The sequence below is a fragment of the Desmodus rotundus genome, chromosome 11 (genome assembly GCF_022682495.2).
Source record: "Desmodus rotundus isolate HL8 chromosome 11, HLdesRot8A.1, whole genome shotgun sequence".
Taxonomy (NCBI): domain Eukaryota; kingdom Metazoa; phylum Chordata; class Mammalia; order Chiroptera; family Phyllostomidae; genus Desmodus; species Desmodus rotundus.
The window spans coordinates 94,606,057-94,632,642 of record NC_071397.1 but is presented as its reverse complement, the minus strand read 5'-3'; the positions used below and the strand labels follow the sequence as shown (position 1 = coordinate 94,632,642).

Below are 26,586 nucleotides of genomic sequence, written 5' to 3'. Positions count from 1 at the left end.
TGGCCAAAGGGCCAGAGTGAAAACTAAAGAAAAAGAAAATGCAAAGCATCCTTCTTCCTTCAAGCCTTTGTTGTATCACCTGCCTCCAGCCACCCTCCTCCCCCCACCCCCCACCGGGCCCCCGAAATTTCTGAATTAAAAACCTAATCCCCACTGTGATGGTATTTGGAGGCTTTTGGGAAGTGATGAGGTTGTGAGGGCACAGCCCTCCCGAGTGAGGTTGGTGCCGTAGCAAAAAAGACCCCACAGAGCTGCCTTCTCCCCCACACGAGTGGATACCAGGAGAGGATGGCCCTCACCAGACACCAGATCAGCTGGGGCCTTGACCTCGGGCCTGCTGGCCACCAGACCCGTGAGAAACATATTTCTGCCGTTTATAGGCCTCCCGGGCTTGTGGGTGTCTCGTGCAGCAGCCGAACAGACCGACACGCCTGCTTTTCAGTGAGGGCCCTGAGCTGGCCTGCGGATCCCTGCTGGGACCCTGAGCCCGGCTGCGTCTTCATCGCAGGTTAAAATATTGAGAATTTCCCACAGCTAGAACAGCTCTACCTTCCTTTTAGTGCCTGAGGGAGACGACATTCTGCATCACGTCAGCGCGGTCTGACTTGGGCTGTGATAGAGGGTGAGTTCCTGGAGCCTACAGCTTAAACAGCCCCTAGCCAGCGTTGAAGATTTGCTACAGGGCTGGGGGAGTGGGGGTTGGGAAAGGGGGGCCACCTGACTTCCATTCCCGCGGTGCTCCTAGCAGCCTCAGGGGCAGTGAGCAGTGCCTTCCTGCAGTTCCCTTCTTAATTAAGATTGGTCCTTAAGTGCTGGAGGGTGACTAAACTCTGCTGATGCGATGACCAGTCATGGCCCTCATCAAAGGCACATTTCAACGCGCTAAGATGTGGCCTATAATGTCAGCCAGTTAAGAACCCCTGGGGTTGCGGGGATTATTCGGGCTCCTTGCAGCCCTGACATTCTACCCTTCTGTGATTCTATCATGAGGGTATCATGCCCCAACCTCCCCTCCTCGCCCCTCCACAAAGACCACTCCCTGAGGGCTACGGTGGACAAAACAAGACAGATTTTCTATTCTGAATCACCTCCACCTCAATAGGCATTGAGTCTGTGGTTCTTTCTTTTCTTAATGAAGTTAATTTTTGTTTGAAATGAATGCAAAATACATATATTTTAAAAGAGGGGGAGCAGAAGAGAGACTTATTAGATTAAAAATAAATCAGGTGTCCGAGTCCAGTGCGCCGAGGACCTGGGAGCTCACGACAACCCCACTCCCTTACTTCCCCTCCCGGCTGTCCCTGGGGGTGTGCTTGGGGCTGTGACTCGGTGCCCTCAGCAAATGTGCCCACCCCAAGCTCATGGAGTCCAGCTGGCCTTTTCAAAAGCCTGCACTTTCCAGTTTTTCTCAGGGTGATCTGCCACAAAGCAGACCCCAGTCACAAAGCCCAGGGCCATCCCACTCCACCCTGGGGAACAGGGGACACAACAGCCTTATCTCTGAGTGTCAGGGCCGATCACGGTTCCAACCCACTAGCAAGACAGGAACAATTGGATCGCCAAGGGCCGTGAGCCTGGCTGTCACCCTGCTTGTTTTCACTTCCACGAAGCTGACACCCCAATGTCCGAGCTGAGTGTCCTTGCTCAGGAAGGACTAAGCTTTGTTTCACCTTAGAGATAAGTAATGACGGCCACCAGTTCCTGTGCCGAACGCATTCCATGCAGTTTCCAATCATTCACTGTACAGAGGGGCAAGCTGCCGGCCCGACTGTCTCCACTCTAGAGAGGAGGAACCACGAGGTCAAGTAACTCGCTTCAGAAAAGTGTGAGCTAAGAATAACTTTCCATGTATTCCGCCTACTCTCAAGTTGCAGTCTATTCTTGTTCCATTAAATATACTTTTAAAAAAGTAATAGGAGAGATCTCTCGAGAAACTTTGAATCCTAGTAGTTGAAGAGTAGAAGTAGCTTCGTGTTCTATTTATAATTTCCCAAAGGCTGTAAAGCTCAAGTCACTGTGCCTGACAGCAGCCTGAGGTTTTCCTTCCACCCACGCGCAGCTGAAACTGGCCGCGTCTCACGTTGAATTTAACGGCAGCATTCACGGTGGCCCTTGTTCCCCTGCCCAGGTTTCGAGGTTTAGAGAAAGAGAGGTCCTGTTTGGGGGCTGCTGAGGGGAGGGTCCGCCTGGAGAAAGCATTGGTGAACTATTGCTCCAGGGAACTTTGCTGCTAGGCGACTGCAATCCCATTAAGTCCTTGTAAACAGAACACTTTCAAAAAGGAATGGCTCACTCATGTTAAGTGAATAGAACCCCTGGATTCTCGAAACCAAATAAACAACGAACTGGTCACTAGCTAGAAAAGAGCAAAAAGATAAACTATGTAAGAATGGTTTTCTTTTTTCTGTGGTGGAAAATTGAGCTAACAAAAAAACTAGTCATTTTTAGAGAAACAACTGGTTTCCAACGGCCTGCGTGAGCCTCTTTTGTGTTCATGTTCTGCTTACTGTACGGGACGCACCTGAAGGCCTTTTTAACATGCAGGCCCTAGTGATGCACATAAGCAGCATTTCAACCCACTGCTCCACCTCTGATCTCAGCACAGTGAACAAACACGTGTTGGACGGAAGAATATTGGTATTTGGAGACAAATGGACACCACATTCCCATCCAAAGCCAGACCTGGGGGCTGGAGTCGGACCGCTGTGAAGGAGACGGGCTTTGACTGTGGCCAGGCCTACTGCACATAGGTGGGGCCCGGGCCCGCCCCAGCTCCAACTGCGGAACCCTGGGCCGGCCTCTGCTTTGCAGCGGTCTCCATCCAGGCCTCACCTTCGGAAGTCTTGCTTCTCTGTGACCTGGGTGGATTCTGGTCGCTCTGCTCTGACCTCCAGCCCCGTGAAGTGTGTGCACGGGTGCACGCTTACGTTAACACAGGCAAAATAAAACTCTTGATAACATGGACACTTCCGTCAACAAATCTCTCCTCTTTCTCATTTACTCTTCTCCCCTCCCTGTCATCACTGGGAGTGGAAAGGAAGCATTGAGGGGGACATCTGTCTGCCCTGTCTCCTTCCTTACCCTGCTTGACAATGCGTTTGGGAACTTTCAACTATCAGTGGAACTCCTCATGAGGGACCTTTCAGTTTTCATACATTAAAAAAAAAATCTTTTGAGTAGTAATTGCTGCTACTCCATAATACCCTTTTCCTGAGCCGTGACAACCCAGGCAAAGCTGTAAAAGGCGTGCTCAGGTTCTCTCCCAACTTTGCAAGCTGGGATCTTAGCAATTGGAAAGCCACATTTACTTCTCTGGGGGATTTAAAAATTTGTATTAATTCTATGAATGGTATCTTTTGGGGTACTTGAGCTTGTATATAAAAGTTTAGATAATAAAATGTACATATATATTTTTCTTGTTTATAATCTTTCTTCAACTGTCTACAGTAATAGCCATTTGATCTAGTTGTATATTTGAGGATTAAAAATTTTTATTTTTGCAATAACACAAGAATGTGTGAAAACGAGCTTTATTTTTTTTTTCTTTTCTTTCTTTCTTTTTTTTTTTTACTTTATTTCCATGTAGGCCACAGGTAGAGTCTTTTCTCTCTGTTATTTTAAAAACCGTCTGAAAGAGCTGTGTGCCTTAGAAGAAACAAGAGAAGTAAACGGAGCGTGTCTCACATAAATTGAAAGGCTCGGTTAGTGTCTCTAAAATCACAGCTACGACCCAGCCTGCCAGGCCCCTGCCCTGGTACGCCGTCCAGTGGAGGAAAGCCCAGCCAGAACAACGGTGCCTGCATCTGATGCTTGCCCAGCAGTGTGGGACAGAACCCGTTTCAACACAGGGATTCAGAAATAGCGCGTTTACAGTGATTGCTAGTAATGAGGAGAAAGAGGCTTTCTGCCAAAGCATCAAATCGGACCCCTTTCTTAACCACTCGCATTCCTAAATCATTTACAAGATGACTTGCCTTGGGTAAAAGTAATCATCTACGTGCCATTCCTATACGGAGACCCTTCTGAAACAAATGTTTGGGTTTTTTTTTCTTCTGTTCTGAAGAATTTATTAACCACACCAAAAAAAAAAAAAATTGCTTAAGACCACCCATCTCATTTGAATGAGACCTCAGTATCAGAATTCAAAGCGAGAGGCCAGCATTTACTTACAAAACCAAACCACCCACATCAAGGATTCTTTCTAACTGAGTAAATGCCCAATAGCTTCAGTTTGTCAAAGTCACCTAATACTGTTTTTAAAACCAGCTCAACATGCTGGAAGTCCCTAGAGACTGATGACTTTAGAAAGCTTTCCTGTCCCGCAGCGATGGAGTGTGGACTGTTAAATATTCATGCTGCTTCACAAAGAGCTGGTCCAGATGTTGGGGCAGAGGGCAGTGGAGGCTTCGGAAAAGGGAATGCACCCAGGGAACAAAAGCAGCAACCTCTGCCCTTCCTACGGTGCCCTGGGATTTTTAAAAAGATGACTCTCCTTCCAGCTGAGCCCTGGCTGTGCGCCTGGTCATCAGAAGTGCTCTGCAGCGAAGTGCTGGGACTGCCCAGGGAGTCGGTTCTGAAGGCGCCGTCCTATTTTTAAGTTTGTTCGCTATTCTACCCTTTCTCCTCCCACCCCATCTGTGGAAAAGAACCCCAGGACTTCCTGTTTATTTTTCCCTCATTTAAGAGTTCCACAATCATTTGCTCATTTTTACACCACATGTCCATGTGAATCCTCAGATCTACGCTGTTCTTTTTTGCGGGTAGGGCAGGTGCGATGGGAGGAGGTGGGGTGGGAGCGGGGAGCCAGATGAGTGGTTAAGTCTGTAAATCTGCCAACTGCCAATTTAGTTACTAAAGAATAGAAAGAAACCTTTTTTATTTCTATATCAAATGGGGTGAAAGTGTCAAGTAAGGTCTAAGTTTCCTACAGGTGCCCATGTTTGGATTTCTTTGCAGTTTTTTTAATTTCTTACTACAATAAGGTGCAATCCATAAAAACACACTGTCCTGGCCAGGGAGTCAAACAAAACAGAAGCCACTGAAGAGCTGAGAGCTATGGCCACATGGCCCATGACCTTCTCCAATTTTCCACTTATTTAATAGAGAGTGTTATCATCAGAAAGAATTATATTCAATTTAACAGAAAATAGAGTATAATCAGAAACCGGAGATGGCTAAGGGACAAACTTCAGGAGTTATATTTAATCCATGTTGCAGAATGCATAATAAAAAAGATCGTAACGTTCAAAAATATCTCAGCCTTTCAACAAGTAGCATGGAACCTGACAGTGATTCAACGCAAGAGGGAGGCCTGAACTGTGGATGCTCTGCCTCTGCGCCCAGACACACGGCCATACAAATCTCTTGGCTGCCAGGCGGAGATGAAGCACAAAGAAAATGACTAACAATCACAGCTAGTTTCAATTTTTATTATGAATGGCCAAAAGTGACAGCATACTGTGAAAGTGTTAGGTTCTCATTGATTAAATTTCAAGAGACCACAGACTACAGCATTCCAAGCACTTTTAATTTGTGACAGAGCCAAAACAAATAAAAGAATGATAAAAAATATTCTTTCAGGTATAAAGAGTGCTCATACTTGAGTCTTTTCCCTGCAGGTATTGTGAACACTGGTAATTTCCCAAACACAAATCCTGATCTGAATACTTAGAGCAAAGTTTTATAATCTCTGCCCGAATAAGAAGCTAGGAAGAAATGTACTTATAAAGTATGTTTACAACCAATGCAATATGCCCGTTCATTGTCATTCTCTTCCGCCCCCACCAGGCTTCTCGCCTACTACCTGGTACCTGCTGTTCGTCATACTAGGACATGGACGCTGGAGTGACATACCCAGAAGACTATAGCAAACCCTGGATTGCCTCAAAGCTGCATTTTTTTCAGTGAAAGCTTAAGACTTTCAATATTTGAGACTATCCAAGAAGATGACTAATAATAATGGAAGAAAGCCTCCAGTCAAGAACTATAGTCTATGCATGTTGTGTTTAAAAAAAAAAAGCCTTGGCTTACTAAAGCTACGGTTCTAGTAGTCTGTAGTTCCAACACAATGTGCCTTCTTTCCTTTGAGGGGTCTCCTTGCAAACTGTCCTTTCCATCACTGGTACTGGGTGCAGATACAGATGGAGTCTGGTGCCACAATGTTCCCGTCAATTCTGGTCCAGCGGAAGTGCGTATCTCTCACAGATGCAATACTGTTCATCTGAGTGGATCCTCAAAAAGAACAAGTATGAACTAGAAACTCATAGAGTTTGTGTTTCAAATTTATAAAATTAAACCTGCTCCAACAGGTAATATAGGGAGGCATGCTTGCAACCTCTGGATTCAAGCAGAAACAATGCCTGAGAGCACAGAGCCTTCTCACTAGGCAACGGCCGGTTCCTTTTAACGCTTCCTGAAACAAGATCCGATGTGGCTGGTGCACATTAGAACTTTGAAGCACGTCTCACTTATTTCTACAAGGCCTGGGACACAGGAAGCTGCCAGAACTTCATTCATCTTGCCTGTTGACAAAAGGAACAATAACTGGTCATCACTGGTGAATGGAATAAGTTTTCCTAGTTTTTTTTTTTTTCTCATGATAATTCCTTAAGAAGAGATGGTGTCAATACAACAGCAAATGTTTCAATGTTTGATGAATTTCTGTGCTCTAAAATGCCACGTCTTCTCCAGTGTACGCAGTGCTCATCTCCCTCCTCGTGCTGGAATGGTTCAGGAGAGACCCCTGTCCTGGCCGGCAGGATGCCCAGGCTCCGGAAGCAATTCCATCAGGAACTAACAATGTCACCTAACCTCGCCGGGCCTTGGCTCCTTCCATAGAGGCCAAGAGGACTTCAGTGAGGGAGGTGTAAGAGGGAGGCCACTCCAAACACACTAATGGGTCCATGCAGTCCTGCCTGCAGAGTTCCTTACCAAGTACGACCAGGTACAACCACCTCAGGCGGGGGCAGCGGTGCAGCTTACAAAACCTGTGCGCACGCTGCCCGTGGTCCCGGTTCAGCTTGGCGTCTAGAGCCAGCTGAACATCCAAAGGGGTCTCAAAATATCTATCAGCATCTAAAGTCAATTAAAATCTTCTTAAATGATGATGTGATGAAGTTACAGGGACATAAAATTCTGAAAACACTCATTTCTATATCTTTTACTGTTTTAAGATCTGAGAGTGTCATATTTTGGTACTTGTTTGTTTTCTTAAATTATGAAATAATTATATAAAACCTGAAAACACATGAGTAAGTAGAAGAGCTTGGAAGCAGTATGTCAGAGCATGCTACACAGCCGTACAACTCAATTAGTTGGACTAGTTTAAGTAATCACGCCAAGTAATTTCACTAAGACACACATCCGCTGGCACGGGTGGGGTCCAGACAACGGGGGCTCTGACCCTGAAACTGACACTCTCACCACTGGACAGCACTGCCTCACCACATACCACATAAACTCAACTGACCATAGATCGGGGCTGGGAAGTTTCATGTGACCTGCACAGTGGCCAAAGGTACAACCAAAAATTAGGTTAAATATTTAAAAGTTGGGGGCAATTAGTTCTCATTAGTAACATAATAACAAGCTTCAGTAATTGAAAAATTGTATTTAGCAATTTTGATGTTATCTTTATGCCTCTGTGGTTGGTAAAACTTACATAATCCCCAAATAACCATTTATTATTTATATTGTTATATCATATCATCCTATTCTATAGTAGTATCATATTACATATTTTGGAAGGCACCCTGACTCTGACGTGCGACAAGAGAAATGGCTGAATAATTCTTTTTCATCTTTCTACTGTGGTTCTGACATAAGGGAGAGATACAGCTTTGTGAAATGTGTGACCGGTCCACAGAAAACAAAATTGGCACCAAGATAACATCTGTTAGTTCAAATTAATCTAAGCGTTTTGCTAATGAGTTTTTCCAATGAGTTCATCCTTTAGACATTGACTTAAAAGTTACTCAAAAAAGAAAACGACAAAGAAACTCAGTCATGTGACTCAGCAGCTTTCACATTAAAGTCGCGGAGCCATTTTCTGAAACCTGGGCAAGACTGGCCGGGGTGTAACAGATGCAGGGTGGCTGTGCAGAGCAGGTCAGCACTCATGTGGTGAAAGGCACAGAGGTCGCAATGCGGAACAAAAGGAAAAAGACACAAATTTGCTCGAATTGTGGGGTGAGGGGCACCCAAGAATGATCTATTAACACACCCATATGTACCAACACAAGACTAAATTTGTTTCTTTGTTGCCAAGTAAGAGAAATATTTCTGCCTTGACAAATGACCTTGAAATGGACAAAGGGTGAGTAAAACATATTGTGGAATTGTGGCAGGCGTCTTTGTGACCGTGGTGGCTTTCTGGGTATGTTAGTGCGCATCCTGATGGGGTGGCTGTAAGTGGACGTAAGATGATCTGTCAGTGAGGAAGGTGGATATTCCCAGCAAACATCAAGTGCTCAGCACAGAATGTGGACATCATGGTCGCACATCTTCGATTTGGAGAGAGTTTAGTTTTCAAAGCCCTTTCGCATTTAGGAATCTCTGGTCCTTGCAACAGGGGATCCAGCCTACACAAGAGCCAGCCGAGATGGGAGGGCTTCGCTGACGTGTCCCATGTCACACGGGTGTGCAAGCCACTGAGGCACTGAGCGGGAAGGCGAACCAGTCTTCTGATTCCCGGGCCAGCACTCTTGCTTCTCCACAAGCTGTCTGTGGCCACTAAGACTGATGTGGGCGAATTCATCATTTGTCATTATGTCCATCTGTTCTGCAGAGTTTTGTCCCTATCACTACTGCCCCTTACAAATTTGGTGCCTTATATCGAACACCCTGAAAGACAATTAGAACTGTCTCCGCAAAGCAACTCAGGTTTGGAGGAGTGCCTCTATCCAGCATCCCACGGCAAATGGCAGAACTGGAACTCACACCCCCTGCACCTCCCCCTGTGGACACCCCTGCGGTGTGCTGGGCCACTAAGAAGTGGTGTCATACATGCTACGGAGGCCCACCTTAACTGTCACAAAAGAAACCCCACTGCTCCAGAGCTCTGCCACTGGGCAGACACTCCAGACAACGTGGCTTCTCCCACACTCCTTAAATAGCGAATGTGAAGCGGCACATTCGCACTTCTTCGGGGATCGCTCTCTGTCATCGGTCATTCGGGGATCGCTCTCTGTCATCAGGTGCCAGTGTGCCTCCCAACCCCCCCCATACTGGCTATGATTTCATAAGAAATGAAAAGTAGGAAGCCCAAAAGCCCACTTTTCAATGAGATCATGGCACAAAGAATAGGACTTTAAAAAAATAATAACAAACAGAGACGTAGCAGTGTCTGGAGGAGGAAATAATACCTGGAGGTAATTGTGAAAGTTCTAGAATCAGTTTTCTGCAGCTCAACTTGCCAAATGACGTATTTGCTGCAGCTATCCTTAACTTTGAAATGCAGTTATAGTTATTCTTTTAAAAAATGGGTAAGATTAAGGCAACATGGAGGTAGGCACTCCTTATACAGCCGTAACTCACTGGGGGCTCCTGGTTCCAGGTAACTGACATACATGTCTCATGTACTCTATGCAAACAGCCCCGTCAAAGGAGAGAGAGTTATGAATCCCACTTTGCAAAGGAGAAAAATGAGGTTCGAAGAGGTTAAAATAACCCAGCCAAGATGACGCAGCCAGAACATGGCCAAGACTGGATTTCAAGCTAAGCGTACCTGAGCCCCCAAATTCTGTGCCTTTCCTGTCACAGGCTGCTCCCCCCAGACCCCTGAGCCACTGGACATGCAAGTGGCCACCCCATGCAGTGACCCTGCTGCTGACGGCTGGCAGGGACCAGGACTGGGGGGGAGGCCCAACTGCTTTCAAAGCAGCCGTAGTCTTTCTTACACACACCCAGCTCTAGAAGCAGTGGCTCAGTTTCTATATTAATTATACGGGTCACAGAAGAATGGGGAATAAGGACCAGGCAGAGAGCACCTCCTCAGAGAAAGAACCAGTCGGGCCAACTGCATGGAGAATAAACTAACAACGTAAAGGCTTCTGTGATCTGTTTCGCATGTCTCCTCCTTAAGTAAATGAGTTCTGACTTCCAAACGACCTGTTAGCAGGCTAGAAACTGCCCACAGCCTGAAGAATCACTTCTAAATTACAGGTGGGAAAGAAAGGGCAGGGAGGACACCCTGGAGGGACAGAATTACAGAGGCTTGGATCCCTTTTTAATTAACCAACCTCCTTCATTTCTTCCCCCCGTAAACCTGTCATCAGAGCTGCCAGTGATCAGCAAAACTGACCTGCTGGGACCCGCCACAAGAGGAGGACATGCGTGATTACAAAGCCAGTGGATGGAAAACCTGCCTGGGGAGGCATGTGCCAGCACTAATGCTCCGGAGCTAATCACAGTGGCCAGATAAGGAGGTGACGGGGCTGCACCAAGAACACCAGGGCCTCCCATGCACTCTCAGATCTGAGCCTCAGCCAACCCTCCCCCTGTCCTGCCACCGTTGAAAGGGAAGTGCCAGAGTGACTCCCGGGTGCCAGACCCCAATCTGCCTCGCCCAGCTGGTCCGTTTGGTCAGCCTATAGGGGAGCAGGATGGCTGGCACAGAGCATCCTGGACCAGTGTGTGTACACACATTCCAACACCATTTGCTAACCGACTTATTGTTCCACCGTTAAAAAACAACTTAAGATGTGTCCAGCAACGTCCTGTCCGATTACAACACTATGAAGTCAGAGCTTCCCAAGTACTGGGTGTAAGGATGACTACATAAAGGCAGCACTTCCTCCTGGGGAAGTTTATTTCTACGACGGGGGATACCGAGGGTTCCCCTGTGAAAAGGAGATCGTGTCCTGTTTCCTCACCACACAGGGGTCGCGCATGCAATCTTACAGACCCCCCAGAGGGGCTCCTTCACTTTAACAGAGTGGAAAGAAGAATCTCACTCATGCTGAGACACACCTTAGGAATTACAGGGCACAGCATTTTCATTTTGAACAGTAGAAAGCGAGCACCCGGAGTTTCACACCTGCCCGTGGGCACACCAAGAATGAAATCATACAGGATCTGGCATCTCGTCCTACAAGGCGCTGCGTGTCCTATAGTGTCCCTCACTCATTTCATTCAACCATTTCAGATACCAAGTCCTGAAAAAGTTACACCACTTGGAATGAATGATCCAAATACAGCACAGACTTTTGGATGATCCAAATATAATGGACTTCTGGGCCATCACGGGCTGAGCTGTTCTCACGGGTGCTGAAGTCCAGTCTCCTGTGAGCGGGTGCAGGAACGTCCCCAGCTAGCAGTTCAGCACACCGGCTAAAGCTGTGCAGCCTGCAGTGACTCCCTGAGACCTGCATCTCCGACTTTGCTCTTTACTAAGTGTGCAATAGTGGGTAAGTTTACTGTGAGCTTCCTCAGCTGTAAACAGGTGATGAAGACCCACCCCAGGCCAGCTGTGGGGACTGAGAGAGCGGCTGTGCCCGTCGCAGACCAGGCAGGGCACTCACCGATGCTCAGGCTATAGGAACACGGCTGAAGTCTGCCACTCCCCCTGCCTGGCATGCTGTTCCCTCTCTTCTCTACTTTGAAAATACTCTGCCTGATGGCTGCCTTTTCAAGTGGTAAGGTCCAGTCACCAGGCTGCCCCAATCCATTCTCTGGGACAGCCCTGTCTCATCATCTTCTCCCTCCTTCCCTTGACCGTGAGCTAAAAACGCGAGTGAAAACGGTGCACAGCCTTCACGTTCCTTCTGGATCAGGGCGTCTGCGATTCCGCTGACCACACATTCCGCACCACTCTGGCCACCACGGAGTCAGGACCCCTCCCTTCTCCACGCTGCTCCCCAGCCCCAGCAACCACACTCCCCCTAGTCCTGCCGCCTACACCTCCCATGTTCCCCCCTCCTCTTGGCCATTCCTAGTCACAGGTGACAATCCCCACAAGCAACAAGCAATCAGAACCTCTGGGTTCTGAGGTTCTATCTCAACAAGGGAAAGCTTATGCCCTTGTAGAGATAGAAAGAAAAAAAAGAATTTCTGTTCACAACTCACAGAGGACCTGACAAGTCTGATTCTGACACCCTGAAATCTGGGATGGGTGGTGCAGAGAAGACGACAAGCAGAAGAGAAAGGAGAAGAGCAAGCGACCTCCCGGTTCACTGGACAGGAAGACCAGGCCACCCCACAGGCTCCAAGAGAGCAAAGCCAAGGTCTGTCCCTTAGAAGATCCCCACTTCCTGGCGCAGGGCTTCTCAATGGACATTCAATGAAGGACCAAAGGAACGAAAGTGAACTGCACTGAACAGTCACCCAGAAGTGTAAAGCCTACCTGCCACACCTGCAATCATTTCAGACCACCTGTACGAAAACCGGTCCGGGGACAGGGGTTCCCCAGCAGCGGGAGCCCCTGATGGCTCGGACGCCTGGGGGCTGGGGGCCGACGCCAAGTGCTCAAGAAGTTTACAGGACAGGCCCTCCTCACTTAAAGGTCAACACGCTCGATTCTGGGTCTCCAAGAAGAGGCGCTGCAACACTCAGCATTCATGTAGTGAGACCGAACCCATCAGGTAACAAATTTTTAATAAGTTTAAACATCAACGCTGACTTTCAATATTTTTATACGCATGCCACCTCCATGCATGAAGTATTTTACTCTAGAAACCCGGGACATTCATTATGTTTTATTTTTAGAGTATTAAAGAAGTTGGTGTTTAAAGAAATCCTTTTGAAAACTGAACCATCCATTTTTTTAAATTTCAATTTTCAAATATCCAGTTTACTTAAAGCAAATTCAATCTGGTGTCCTCAGCTTTCTTCACAACTGAATTGGAGAGACGACATGGTCACTCAGTTCAGCAGATGCTTTTTTTTTTAAAACAGCTGCAGAAACAAATGTGCAAACTGAATTAGTGGCAGAGAATTGACATGACCTGGTCAAAGAAATGACAAGCCACTCATTTGTCTTGGATGCCAAAAAATGCAATCCCAGGAGAGGTGACCACTGGAGCACTCTGGACAGGGAGACGGCCCATAGGACGGTGAGCCCTGGGCGGAGCAAGGCCCCAGGGTCGGAAGGAACAGGTAGCCAGAAAAGCTCGGGGCCCAGCCTGGCCGCCTGGCAAACTCAGAAGGGCCCCCATCAGAACTTTGTACACACGCGCTTTATCTCCTGACCTAGAATTAGTATTTAAAACTGGGCACTGGCTACTTAAAAGAACAGCCAGGGAAGTAAGGAGTAAAATTGAAATAAAAAAGACAGTTACTCCTCATGTGAGTTTGGTGGGATGTCACCGGTAAACACGTTCAGCCCGTTTTGACAAGTTATCCGAGTTCTGTGCCTTTGTCTTCATTTCACACTGTCTCTCATGAGCTCGCCAAACGACTGGGACAGTCACAAAGTCACACTGAGAGCAGGCGCAGTGCAGTCGCAGCAGATGCAATGACCAGGGTCATATATACTCCTAAACCACAGAGCAGAGAGGACTCAGGTGAGACACTGCCCGCTGAGGCCCACCGAGCAGCCACCTGCCTTGCCGTCACCGAGGTCACTCAGCACACCGAGTAATGCCTCTGATGTCTGGGACACACATTCTACTTGAATTGCATGCCTTTTTTTTTTTTTTTTTACAGAATAATAGTTTTCAGGAAGGCATGGTGCCTTATTTTAGCAAGGTCACAGAGAACTCCAAACATGACCCAAGTTGATAAGCCACTAATAGGTACCTTTTCTACAAACACAGCACCGTCTCGGGAACATCCGTCCCAGGTGGATCTGGAAGCACACACGACAGAATGAGGCATGTTTTTTTTTAATGCCTTGCCTTCTGTAATCACATCCCTCGGAATCCTTGGCTGGGTTTCAGGGTAAGAAAAGCTGTCTTGTAGTGTCTGGAAGCTGACACGCGCCCCATCTGTACCCCACCCGAATGTCCTCACGCACTCACAAGCTGATGCAGGACATCCCAGGACACGTCTCAGAGCTCCTGGGTGGGACACCCGCATTCCACCCAGCTGTGCAGAGTCCCGTGCCCTTTCACAGATCTTGCACATTTGTGAGGGACACGTCTCAGAAGTGAGCGATCCCCCAAATTACAAATCCCATCACAGTATGGAATTTCCCCCCGAAAACAGGTATGGGTGACGAGTAGAAAAAGGCCCAGTGGGCACATGGAGAACAGCAGTCACCTGGGCCGACTCGCCCGCCAAGGGACACACTGCCACCCACGGCCTTTCAGTCAGGGCTGTTCCCCTCCGCGCCCCAGCCAGAGGACAGATCTTGACGTGCTGTGAGGCAGCGGGGAAGAGCTGAACCATCCACGCTGGAGCCAGGAGCACCAAGGGACCCGAGCACTGATCTGCAATTCACCTCCTACTTTGAAGCTGGGAGAGTCCAGTGTGCAGGGCACCTGGTGGCCGGGCAGCTCGGGGAGAAGCCCGTTTGCCCGGTCCCACAAGAGACCCTGCTTGCTTCCACCCCACAGTCTCAAAGATTCATTTTGAAACCCGCTGATCTAACACGTGGCTTTTGTTGGGAAAGGCTTGTTTTAAAACGACTTTACGTACTCACTGAATCAGGTCAAATGAGAGGCCACCACAAAGGCAGCTTTCCCCTGGACCCTCACAAAATCCCCTCTGACGAAACTCTCTTCTCGTGACCTCAGGGGCCACCTTCCTGACTGGCGTCTAATTGCCCTTCAAGATGTCCTGTGGCCTTTGAAAGGTCAGACCCTCGTCAACACCAAGCAGCACATTTTGGGGAGCTGAAATGCTTCCTCGGGAACAAACTCCTCCCCGAAATTATCATGTGTAGTGAAGCAAAGTTTGATCCATTTTACAAGGAATAATTCCAGAGCGAATAACCTCTCCCACTCAATGTTAGGTGTTGGAAAAGTATCAGGAGCACAGTTGGTTCTAAATAACCTTTTTTTCTCTTTAAGTCTCTCCCTACTTTGCCCCAATCATCTATACATGGACAAATAGGCCACAAAACCCCTCTAAGCTGTAAGTACATGTATCACTTGAGAAAGGCTGAGAAGTAAACTGATCAGGCAAACGAACTCCTGTGGCCCAGCACTGTCAGAAACAAAGGTCTCCACCTGTCTGGTGTGGTTCAGTGGACTGAGCACCAGCCTGCCAAAGGGTCGCTGGTTCGAGTCCCAGTCAGGACACATGCCTGGGTTGCAGGCCAGGTCCCCACTTGTGGGTGTATGAGAGGCAACCAGTCAATGTGTCTCTCACACATTGATGTTTCTCTCCCTCTCTTTCTCCTTCCCTTTCTATCTCTGTAAAAATAAGTAAAATCTTTTAAAAAAAAAGAAAGAAAAAAAAGATCTCTAGCTTTTGTTTAGTGACAATATGAAGTTCAGATATGCACATCATTTGTTTTCAATAAGAAGTCAGAAAGGACTCAGGGTACCCCTGTAACAGTCACTATCATTTATATCCAACCTGTTTTCTCGAGTGGGAGAAAAAGAGGAGCTGGGGGTGGGGGCCATGCATGGACGTCACTCAGCACACATGTCTGAGCTGAAGGAGGGCTTTGCATGGACCCGGACTCTGACCAGCGGTGCACCGGGGGCAAGGCTGGCGTGAGAGCTGGTTTCTTATAGCAAATGTAGAGAACATCGAAACACCCCAACACACGGCAAGTCAGAATCTATCGGGAAATGGGGGGGTGGGTAAGGTTGCCAAATTTAGCAAATGAAAATAATCAAGAAATAATTTTTAGTGTAAGCATGTCCCAAATACTGTATGGGGCCTGCTCTTACTAAAAATTACTTGGTGAGTGTCTGAAGTTCAGTCTGGCTGGGCGCCCTGTACTTTGCCCAGCCCCCTACTAGGGAATCCAGAGGTGGGTGCCTCAGAGACACTCAGCTAACACAAGGGGTTGTGCTCCCCTCTTTCTCCAGCAAGACGGGCACCCTAAAACTGCAGGTGTTCTTCAGGGTGTTCGTCCTTTACTACTTATTCCTGACTTCAGGAGCACCCCCAATACAAGCTCTCTTTTTCTCCATCAGGTAATCATTGCGAGTGTGCCATGCATGTGTCTGGGACTGTTCTGGGAGCTGGAGACAGAGAGATGACTACAGGATTGCCTCTGTTTTAGAGAGAGTGGCATAAACAAGTGGGCGGAAATGTGCTTTAAAAGCAGCGAGTGGGGAAAAGGGGAAAAGAGAGTCACCGGCTTGGGTGGGCACTGTTGTGGACCAGCAGCTTTTCAAGGCTTTCTCTAAATTATGACGTAGAGAATGTGTGAGAACATGAGGTGTGTGTGTGTGTGTGTGTGTGTGTGTGTGTGAGACAGAGGGAGAGGGAAATGAAGATGGCACCCCATTTAAGAACACCTAGCCATCTACCACGTATTTTGGGGAAGTCAACAGTGAGCTGTGTTAAGAAGGCCCACCCGGGACCAGGAACACAGCGCCCTCACTTCCCAGCCACGCATCCACCTGCAGGCAGGAGGAACGGAAGGAACCAGAAGGAACCAGAAGGAACATGTGGACGCTGATGGGACCGATGCGCCCCACCAGGGCAGTGAGTGCGGTGTTGTCTCCACCTGGGAACACGTTAGCAGTGAAGTCCCATGGATCCCGAATCCCTCCCCTGTTTGGAGGGACAAGGACGAAGATTTGAACTTGGCGGGGGCGCGGTGGTGCTGCCCAGCACCAGGAACCTGGACATCACTGTCAGTCCCAGCTGATGACACCGAGCCTGCCTGCGGTGTGTGCCCAAAGTTCTGAGGACGGACTTCCTTTTCCATTCACAGTAAGTAAATGAATTTTTTAAACTTTAAAACATACTAAAATGTCTATCCTTAACACAGTGCTTCTCTGAAAACACACATTTTTAAGGAACTAAGAAAAACCCACTGCTCACTTTAACCTCTAAGAATCGCTCTGCTCTTTGGCACCTGAAGCGTAGATATGCAAATGCGGCCCCACAGTCTCTGCGCCTACCTCTCATTTCAACCCTGACGGATAGCGCCGGGTCCAGTGGATGAAGCAGGCTGAAATTGATGCCCTTTTCGTACAAGACAACCCACACTTTCCAGTTCTGAGTCATACTCCTAACAAGGAGACAATCTCAAAGGGCGTGTCTTGTACAGCAGACACTCTGAACGTGCTGTGATGCTTTCTGGATAACCAGAGACACACGGGAGTGCAGAAGAGAAGATGAGAACCACAGTCTCAAGTCCAAGCGGGCTTGCACTTGGCTCCCTGAGCTGTCTAACTTCCCTGAAAATGGCCTGTGTCCAGGCAGCCTCTCTTGCAGCGGGGCCTCTTTCTGGAAGCTTCCATTTCTTTTGGGGCAGCCCCAGGGGCAGGGAGCCTGAATCCACGCCTTCCGCTGCCACAAAGCGTAAGCCCAGTCCTTCAACTGCACCTCTTCGTTTAAGCCAGTGGCCACTAAGCCCCTCCGATGTTCTCCAGGGTGAGCACACTAACCCTCACCTGACACACACAGCGTCCCCCAAATCCATGTCAGTCTCATACGCCCACATTCAAAACGGGTTCCTCCACGGACGGAAATTGGAACCGAGTTGAAACTTCGGACGTGGCCTGATCTGCGGCAGTGGGATAACCTTGTGGAGGACTGCCCGTCTCAGCTGGGACCACACCGTCTGCTGCGGGTCCGCGCTCTCCCTGGGTCCGCCAGCCACGTCACTCTGGAATGACACCGAGCCTCTGCCTCACGGGTGACCGTGCAGCAGCATGTCCTTGTCCCACACCGCCAACAACTAAGCTTTCTGGACCCAGGTACACAACTCAGCCAACATTTTAGTTCTCGCTTCCTTCTTTGGGTCCCTAGAGGTTTAATTAGCATGCATGATATCCATTTCCTCATTCAAATCGGCCAGAAACAAGTTGGAGAGGACAAGCCTGAGGTCAGAAATCTCTTCCTCCCGTTTCAGCCCCTTTAAATGGCTCTGACAACCTGCAAGAGCTCAGGACAAACAGAAAGCCGCCGAGGCAGCAGCGCCGCCTCTGAAACCCGTCCGCGTGCCCCCATACAGCAGTCCTGCTACTCCTGGTTCCCCGATGCCCCCGCCCCTTGCCTCCCTCATCTTGTCTTGGTGCTCCTCCTTCCTCCCTCTGACATGGGCTGTGGCCTCTGACCTCTGCTCTGCATTCCAGAGCGTTTCGCCCAGCTCCTCCAGGGGATGTGCGGGGGTCCTCCATCCACCCCTGCAGCCCCACTTCCCTGGGCTGACACTGGCCCATGAACTGGTACTGGCCAGGCTGCACACCACGCAGGCCCTATTTCTCCATCCTTCTCATCAAGAAAAGCTTAGCTGCTTTCTCCAATACCTTACTGACACATCTCCGGGTTTCATTCACCAAGCAAACAACCCTCTTTAAAAGCTGCATCCTTTACTTCTGGCAGGAATTGTTCTTCGTGAACTGATGTCACTTCTGTGGGGGCAGACAAGTCCGTTTTAATGGATTTTAATGCATTCTTTTCAGCACCAGGCTGGGAATGATGACAAGTTCACTAGCCTAGAGTTCTAGGAAACTACCTTTTTCTTTGCTTGAAAATCAGAACACTTGCCTTGTTCCAAGCCAGGAGCCCTGTCCTGCTCACCACAGTCCCTGGACTTGGACGTCAGTCTGTAAGTTCGTCTAGTTCCCAAGGACATAATTTTTTAAGGCCAGGGCACCTTTGAGGACAACGAGGGCCTTCTCCTAGGCTTCTCACCTTTCTTAGGCTCTCATTCCCACAGATGGAGAGTTTCTGCTGTACCTACTAACAGAATGGCACAGGCCCCATGCAGTAGGCCCCTCCCTTCCTCTTTCTTTTTCATAAAAACACAGTTTTGTTGTCTTCAGTATTTTACATAAGCCTCATCTCAAAACAACCTTTAGCCTTTGACCTTCAGCCTTTTGTCACAGCTGTGTCCTCAGCTTTCACAGTCCCCCAGGCTATGCATCTCCCTCTTCTGGGAGTGTCCTTTCAGATTAGGCCCCTCTCAGAGCAGGGTTCTGGACGGGGACTCTGTGTCCCTTCACACACATTAGCAGGGTTGCACCATTGAGTTCTCATCCCTCTTGTGCTAGCTTCCCTTTCTGAAACTGTCCACTGAATCTCTCTCTGAACCCTGTGAGACCTGTCTTCCAAAAACGTTCCGGCACACACAGTAGGTCAGCCACACGTGACAAGGCCAGTGTTCCGCATGCCCATGGGAACAGCTGCCCACTTATTTTAAAATGACTGTGTCTCCACCGTCGATTCCCACACGCACCTGCACAAACAGGCGTCATCTCCCCCACTTTTGCAGAGACTCAGAGAAACGAAGTAACTGCGCCGTAGCCCAGAGCAACCCCGTGAGAACGTGGCAAACCCAGGAGAAGCGCAGCCGTGGGTGACGCCAGTCCCACTGGCTTCCTTCACCCTGCCCTGTCTCATCCTCCCTGGAAAGTGCTTTCTCTCCATCTTTATTTATTTATGTTTTTACCCTCACCCAAGGACATGCTTACTGACCTTCGAGAGAGAAGGGAGGGAGAGAGAACCCACAACCCGGGCATGTGCCCAGACCAGGAACTGAACCCCCGACCTTTCAGTTTACAGGACGACACTCTAACCAACTGAGACACACTGCTCAGGACTCTTTCTCTCTCTTTTTAAACAGAATAATTACCTACGTCTTTCCCAGTGTTTGTGCACATTGATCCTTCTTTTTCCTAACTACACTTTTTATTTTGATCCATATACAGGGTCTGGCACAAATAACGCCCCCTTTTTATTACAAAATCTTTTATTACAAAATCATAAGCATGTAATTCTGTAACATAATCATATCACACTCAAGCACAGAATATGACATTTTAGGTGAAATGTTCAAATTGCTGTCCATCTCGTGCGAAACATTCACGTCCCCTACCAACCACACTCAAGCAGGCCTTACTTCTGCGGGACCCTGTATATATGACATACATTGTATTAGTTTAAAGTTAAAAAGTTTTCTCTTTGCACTGTTTGATTCTATATGGAAAAGAGAATAATTCTTCTGCATTTTTCAAAATTAAAAAAAAGCCTAGATTTAGGGTTACAGGTGATACTTACCTGCATCTTATACCTGTTCCTACAGCTTGCATTCATTGTATGGCTTTTTAAATAGAAACAGAATCTGCATATTTGAAACCCTGTTTTATCTATCCAATGGGACAGGCACGATTTCTTCTTTAACAACATTTAGCCAAAGTTTAAAAAAAAATTACAAAAGGGAAGTTTTGCAAAATAGAGAGGCTTCATGACTGGAGTTTTATTATAAAAATAGGAGAGATGCATTTGTTTACAGTTTAAAGAGGCCCAGTCGGCCGGCTTGGGAGGGGGTGTGCAGGCCTGCAGAAACTTGGGTCCCCGTCCCCTCCACCACCACGGACCAGCAGTCTATGCTGACACTCCCGTCGTGCTCCCATTTGGAGGGGAGTGGCAGTAGGTGTGTCCAGAGTGGACCCTAGCTCCTCAAGGCCTTCGGTTTGCGGCCCCAACCTAATCAACTCTGCATAGGACCAAGTGTGGTTACTGTGCACAGGTACAGTGGGGCCTGGGCCCACATGCCCCAGCGTACTCGTTAACTCACTGCTGTGAATACCTGGGCAGTGTTCCCAGGCACCCTCTGACAACTCAGACTGACTATGTGAGCACCACACGAATCTGCAGCCCACAGTCTGACAACGCGCACTGACGGAGCCTGGACACTTCATGGGCACGCCGAGAAACCTGTCCAAGGTCACAGGCAGTCAATGGCAAAGTGAAGGACTGTAACCTAAACTCTTTTTAAAAAATTGAATCTAATCTAAATTTTTTGTTTTATAAACTCCTGATTTAATTTAAATGGCTTAATTCTAGTCAAGGCAAGTCAGTTTGGAAATCAGATGGGTACAGCCCATAGTACAAAGACAAGCACTATTACTCAGTCATGTACATTTATTTACATGTAGAGACCACAGTTGTAGAAGTTACCCGGACACAGATCGATGGTTTGTCAGCTGCCTGAAATAATTCCATAACTTAAAAATCTGTGGGGTGCATCTCTCGCCAGTTTTGAGTTTCTACCGCAAACTAACAATTCGGTGATAGCAAGCTGTCTTCCAATGAATGTTCCAGAGAACATTTTATTTCAAGACTTTAGAACGAGAGCCCAGATTTTCTGGGATTTAGTTATATGCATCATCATCATAGTTTTTGCCTTTTATAAATCTTTTCTATCTAGGGTTAATAAGCAAGATGTCTTTAAGAATGTTTTGCTTGACTTTCTAAAAAAGCTTAACTGAGACTCTTTACTCTTTCCGAACCTAATGGATGAAAACATTTCAAACCACCATAAAAACTTAAAACCACCACCACGTTATATTTACGTCATTCCTCTTCTCAAAATTATGCAATTTCCCTTGTGTTTTGCCCTTAGCAAACTTGGAATCAGACTTTACAAAGGTTCACTGTCCCAAAGAGGTTCATTTGGTTTTCTTAGGCTTGCAATTCTCCACCCCACCCCCAGCCATCTTCCTGGAAAGTCACACCCCTACCATCTTCAAAAATCATGAGACTAACCTTCCTTCTGAAGCCTTTCAGATGAATCCCTCTTAGCCGCCAGACCTGGGTCCCATGGAGTCACATGCAACACTGGGCACAGACTGGGATTCCATGCTTTCCTGCCTTCTGTTACTATTACGTGCGGAGCTTCTAAACGGATGGCAGCATGGAATTTCTCTAGCACCCACCACAGTGCCTGGCCACTCAATCATCTGTTGGGCGAACAAATACATAAGACAGAGCCTAAAGCCAAACTGATGACCAACACACACTCATTCTTTACAGTTAAAACTTTTTTTTTCCATTTTCTGTACTTTTTCAAATAATAATAGGAAATATGGAAATCTATACTAATGCTTTTTCATTTGAAAACGGAAAGTCTCACACTCTGTCACTTTGTGCCTCGTCCTATAGCTTTTGGTTTACAAACCATCGGCTCTCTAGAACTAGAGGCTTGATGGATATGCAACTAATGACGATAAAACCAGAGCAGTGTCGCGTGCAAGCACCCAGTAATTATTTCGGGGAATGCCTAGAAGGCTGGCAGGATGTTCTTTACTTCCCTTGAATGGAAAAGAGAGAACACAACACAGTTAAAGAGATATGTGTACACACACAAGACTATTACTAAAATTAGCACAGGTACAAGCCACAAAATACAGAGGAAGTGAAGAGCACGGCGTGTGCATTTCCTCTTGGAAAGAAAAAATAGGAACTGATATATCTTTTCTACCTGCAGACCCAGGCAGCCCCCCCCCACACCCCCATAGACAGCGCAGTGGCAATAGGGAAGGCTGGGTGGGGAGACGGTGTAGGTACCCCGGACACTCAACAGCCAGAGGCTTACAACTCTCAAGAGTGTGAGAATGCTACTGGATGAAGCCAGATATACAAGCAGTTAAAAAACTGTAATCTTTTTTTTTTTTTTTAACCAGATCTGGTGTTTTTAAAGTTGTCTAACACCGTCCATACCAGTACTGAACGGGCAGTAGGTCAGTTTCACTTTTTCCTGAACTCTCGGTTGGGATGCGTATTTTTACCACTACAGTAGGACTACTACTTACTGAAGTGCCTGAAATATGTGGCGGGTACTCAGTATCTAGGTTTCTTCCTAAGGCCTTAACACTTAGAATATTCTGGAACTACTTAAGGTTGCCATGATGGAAGTACTCTTCATTCTGCTGCCAGAGCTGATCCGTCCTTGTCACACTGATGACAACAGGCTGAGGTTCAATGCTGACTTGATGGCTATGTTTCAGAACCTGGGTGAGGATGGCCACACCCTAGGCGATCTCACCGGTGGGACGTTACAGAGAACACTCGAGAACAAAGTCACCTGTCACCCTCACATTTTTGCAACATAGGTGTTACAGTAGCCTTCTGTATGAGAAACAGGCCCGGGGTGAGGACAGCACAAGGCAGGTGTGTGAGCCAGGAACTGAACCCCAACCTTCCAATGCTCTTTCCACTCTAGCCCAGCTACTGTGACAATCCAGAACCTGGGTTTGTTATGAAGAATGCCACTTCCCTACTTTTGACTGATACACTACCTCTTTGCCCCAAACTAGAGGGACCATGGCTAAAGTACTGTTACTTGGAAAGCAGGCAGAGTAACAAGAATTCTCAGTCACTTCACCACCACCCCCACTTCCCAAGCAGCCCCTTTCCTCTAGAAGAACACAAAGATAATACCGCCACGCACAAACCTTCCAACCAGCATTAAACCCACCCAGTGCCTGCGCCCACTGTCTTCAGTCCCTCACTATCAAGGCGTTATTGTACTGTGTGCTCACCTTCTCCCAGTGACCTCTGAACCTACACATCCGCCCTGGTTGGCTCCACATCACTCTGTCCTCGCCTGCTGTGAGGGTCACTAGGACTCACTAAGCATCTTCTGGCAACATCCACCCCAGCACCAGCTAACAGCTGACCCTAACCCTAATCCTTACCTGCCCTTTACCCTTTTGTTCTCATTACCTCCAGCTGCATACCTTGCTACCTGCTTCACTGGGCCCTATTTCTGCATTCCACAAGGGAAGTGCAACACCATTTTTAGAAAAAGAGAAAATGTCCCACCCCAAACACAAACACACAGTCTTCCCAGTGCTTCCTTTGCATCCAAGCGTGATTTCTGGTAAAAGGGGCACGTTTACTCGGTGCTCCCTTACACTTCATACGTACAGCCAACGTATATCAATATTCAACCTAACTGAGCCCTTAGGATGGCATGTGAGGAGTATTTGCAGCTAAGCATACATAATGAAGAGTGGTAATTTAAGACAGAATTTCCTCGGAGAATATAAGGAATGTTCAGAGCTTTCCAAAAACATGCCTTTTGAAAACTGCTTGCTGCCCAGGGTTTCCCGCTGGGGCACGTGGCACAGCCCCCAGACAGTGATGACCATCACTAACAGCCAGCTTGGTGACCACAGACGCTTGGACAGGGAAGCAGGTCAAAATGCAGCCCACGCCCGATTGCCATTTAGGTTCTTGAAGAACCATCAAATCCAAAACATACAGGATGCCTTCTGTTTGCTCCTCAGACAGGAATATGTACAACACCCCCCCCCACCCCAACCAGGAGGCTGACACAACGTGAAAAACAAAATATGCACCAAAAAATCGTTGGCTGGAGCTATGTGAGACTTAAGAGGGAACATGCGATTGCTTCCAGACAGGTTTACTCGAGGTCAGAAGTGATGTTTTAGTGATTAGAGTTTGCTATAGAGTTTATCATCTTCCAAAGTAGAAACCAAGCTCTTCTTGAACGGGTAGTGCCAAATGTTGCTTTTTCCTATCATCACTGACCTCTCCTGAATATCCCACGGCTTTTCCCTGTGGGCCAGATCCCTCACACCCAGGGGTGACTCTCCCCCTGTTCTCCCTCGGTCAGAGCCCGCTTTTGGCGTGACACAGGCATGGGAGGGGTCCCTATAGGCACATGTTGTGACAAGGCACTTGGGAAGGGAGGGACAGTGGCTCCTAAAATGTTAAGGAGATTTTTTTTTAAAGATTTTATTTATTTTAGAGAGAGGGGAAAGGTGGGAGAAAGAGGAGAGAAACATCCATGTATGGTGGTCTCTTGCACACCCCCTACTGGGGATCTGGACTGCAACCCAGGCACATGCCCTGACTGGCAATCAAACTGGCTTTGATTGGCAGGCCAACACCCAATCCACGAGCCACATCAGCCAGGGCTATTTAAAGAGATTTTAAAGTCTATTCTGTATAGGAGGCTTTGGAAAAAACATCTACAGAAAAGAGTAATAGACATGAGCAGGCGAGTGCAGACCAGGCACTGTGCTAGACCTGACCTGCACGATGCGCTGCAACCCCACACAGGGACACCTGGGAAGTGCACTGCTGGGAGCATGCCTGCTCCACACAGCTGGTGCACTGCTGGGGCATCAGGCTCAGGCGACACACGTCCTCCCTGCCATCTCCATGCTAATCCACGGCAGACGCGGGATATGAAGCCCATCAATCTCAAAGGCCCATGGTTTTAACATGACACCATAATGCCTGTTTTATATGGAGCAATCTTTGCACTTAGTTTCAAGTAAAACAGACTTGCTACTGTTTTTATTCAGCAAAAATGAACTTTCTTAATTACACTGGAGGAACATCAAAGTGTTTTCAGATGAAAAAGACAATTAAGCGGTGCACAGTCAGAAAGCCATTTGATGCTGAGAGGAAAAGAACAGTACTCAACGTTCTACATACACAAAAAGGTCAAGGCCACAGACACATCCCTCGTACGCCTGAAAGCAAAAAAGAACAGGTTGCCTGAAAATCTACCAGGAAAAAACACCAGGCTTCCCAGTTAAATGTGAATTTCCGGTGGTGTTTACACATAAGTACTCACTTGGAAAGAAAACAGATGACTTGCTGTCTACAGTAAACGTTAAATCTGTTATCCACAATGTTGAGATATGGGATATCGCACATAGGTAATTTTTCAGAACTACAATGACACATGGAGCATAAATCCAGCTCCATCTGCAGTGGCACATCTGGACACAGTAAAATGCAAGGCCTGGGCTCGTTGTTCTTGCTCTTTATTCAGTGTTCTGTCTTCCCCTCACAATGTGAAGCTACCAGCTGTTCCTGCTTGCTGCTGTCAGCTCTATTCCAGAGGCTAGACTGGCTGCCAGACTCGATGGTGGAACTTCTCCCTCCACAGGATACCTCGTCAGCCTCGTCTCTGTTCTTATTGTGGACTAGAAAACCAGATGACCAAGACCCTTCAAGCAGGTCTGATACACAAGCCTGAGTTCATTTCTCTGATGAATACATGGGCTTCGTGAGAAACCTAACTGTATTCAAGCTAGACCCACAGACCCTGTCCTTCAATCTGCCTGTAAATACATACAGAACACCCACCAACTCCCAAAGGGCCTGATGACCCCTAACAACAACACTTGGGACCTGCCTGCATGACCACACACACCTGGACCCACTGCCCTAGTCCTGTGTCCTCCTCCAAACAGGCGTGTCACAACTGCTTTGGCGACTCGGGAGCCTCTGATGCTCACTTCGTGGTTATGGCTAAGCTACATTCAGGAACAATGAGAGGTCCTAGGTAAGTAACTTCAAATAAGGCAGGATTCCTTGTAAGTGCCTAACAATCTGAATGGTTTGGGAAGTAAATCATCAGTTTGTTTTGTTCTCGGGGGCTCGCCTCCATGGACACTGCCAGTCCCTCTGAAGGGACTGCATCGTGGCAGAACTCACCCGCATTTTGTGTATGTAGAACATAGAACGTAGGCAGAACCACGAGTCCTACAGCACAACACCACGCTGAACTCACGACCCCACAGAGACGCACATTAAGGTATGAGGTTGGGAGCGTATAACTCAGTCTGCCGACTACAGGTACAGAGCGTGCAGTTTACAAAGCAAAAGGGAAGTTCCACAGTGACCCGCTTATGTAGGCTGGACAGAGACACGAACTGGGTAATTGCTGCCAGCTCCGCGGGAGACAGGTCTCCCTCGTCCACTGCTGTGTCCCCATCGCTGCCCACGGCACCGGCACACAGG

At 47.8% G+C, this 26,586-nt stretch overlaps 1 protein-coding gene across 12 annotated transcripts in view; it reads right to left on the bottom strand.

The window, feature by feature from the left end:
• Positions 1–26,586, bottom strand: part of SCAF8 (SR-related CTD associated factor 8) — a 171,622-nt gene that overhangs the window by 44,512 nt on the left and 100,524 nt on the right. For 2 of the 12 annotated variants that reach the window (XR_006654247.3, XM_045188928.3), the window contains one exon: positions 5,416–6,521. The exons of 9 other annotated variants lie outside the window; for them this stretch is intronic. The gene's annotated coding sequence lies outside the window, so the exon portion shown is untranslated. Of the gene's footprint in view, positions 1–5,415; positions 6,522–21,564; positions 21,759–26,586 lie in introns of those variants that run through there. One more of the 12 variants, XR_006654248.3, reaches the window with a different exon arrangement.